Consider the following 1,893-nt stretch of genomic DNA (forward strand, 5'->3'; position numbering starts at 1 on the left):
AAACCCATCCTGTTCTCATCCACCCATCCCTGTAACCTGTCTAGATCTAGTTGCAGCCTGTCCCGCTTTTCTAGCTCAAGGTGGGGATGGGGCAAAGCGGTAGTGCACAGAGGGCCGTGGGGGCTGGGGGCAGCTGGGGCAGGAGACACTGCCTAGTGTGTCCTGTCCAAACTCATTTCCACTTATTGGCCTGGAATTGCACTGGTGTTTGCTTTCCTATGACCATATGTCCACTACCTGGATGAAAAGGACCATCCTCTTCCCCCTGCTATGCCTTCCCTTTCATCCTAAATGTCCATCCTCCCTTCTCCTTCAAGTCCTTAGTATAATCCTTGAGTTCATTGGCTCCATTCCCCAAATTTCAGTTGCTTATTCTGCATCCAGTACCAATGGTTAAACTCTCTATAACCACTGCCCAAGCAGGATATCGAGGCCCTGCTCCTGACTTGATCTGCCGCATCCAGCGAGGACAGGTGGAGCTCTGGGTCCATGATGATGAGGACCGTGGGGAAATGCAGAAGTCGGAGGACGTGCTGCCAGGTGAGTTGTGGCTGTCCCCTCCACCCGACTCCCCTCTCACAAATGCTCCATGCCCAGGGTGAAAGGGAGCCTGGAAACTGCAGACCTGCCCTGTGCTGCCATTTCGGGGTGCTGACCTCAAATAGCTTATGCTGTCATGTGTGCAGACGGGTGTTGTTCCACCCCCTGAAATGCAAAGTGTGGAAACTGTTACCAACAGGATTGTTTTTGTCAAAGACCCCCAGTGTTTGACATGGCCCCTTGCTGGTATAATATCAAGTAAACCTTAATAGTAATTATTGCAAGTTTTATCCTTGTAATATGACCTGACAAGTGGCTCCATTAGACATTACTGCAGCGGTGTTTGGTGGTGCCAGCCTCGAGTCCTCCGCTGGGTGTGGGAGATGTTTGTTTCCGGCTTTCCCACTGTTCAAGTACAAATTGTACGACTGCCCCCCAACTCCCCAGAGTAAGAGCATGCGCACAACACCCTCTTCCTTTGTTTGTTCACTACTTCAATAACTTTCTCATGCCAAATTGCCTAGTCCCCAAGTTCCTTACCAGCTGAACAGTTTTTCACAAGTGATAATTATGGGTAAGTCTTTTAATCTCTTCCAGTACTCAAATGATGGTATTCTTTAATATTTAAGATGGCTTTCTGGATCAGACAAACATCCCATGATCAGGGTTTTTGGGGACCAGACATGTTCTCGGGAATCAAGCCCCTTCTGTATAAAGGGCAATGTTTCCTTGTTGTTTCAAATGGATTGCTTGGTGCCACGGGAGCACTCCCAGTGCCCCTCTGCCCTGCAAGATGCTGGAGAAATGCTAAGGGTCAAAAGGAAACCAAAAAAAGGATGACAATAAAAACAAACGGTCAACCCGCCCTTCTCGATCTTTGGCGTGACTGATATGTTTGAGGCCCAGGAGGCCATGCTCCAGGGATGTACCATTTTCTGTAGCCACTTTGCAGATATTCCCGAACTCATCCAGAAGTTGTGCTTACATTTCCTTGTGTAGCATAGTTAACACCACAGCCACTTACAGCAATAACGGTACACAAACACAGCCGCGCAAGCAAGACAATGACTGCAGAACGCAGTGAAGCTCGACTCTTCTTTGTACCAAGGGAACTTCTTGATGACTCACTGCTGGTCCACAACCTGGAAAACACAGACAGAAAAGGGAATGGCTTAACCCCCTTTAAGTTAGTTCATGTCATGGGATCACTTCTGACACTGTGGCTGGCTTGGCCCTGGCCCTGGCCCTGGCCCTGCAGGAGCTCCTTCACAGATTCCCCTCTTAGCAGCTTGAGAGGCTGCTTTTTTCGCAATCTTTTCTGCTTCAAGTGACAGCTGCTGCAAGGTGTACCCT

The sequence above is a fragment of the Alligator sinensis genome, unplaced genomic scaffold (assembly GCF_000455745.1).
Source record: "Alligator sinensis unplaced genomic scaffold, ASM45574v1 scaffold1695_1, whole genome shotgun sequence".
Classification (NCBI taxonomy): domain Eukaryota; kingdom Metazoa; phylum Chordata; order Crocodylia; family Alligatoridae; genus Alligator; species Alligator sinensis.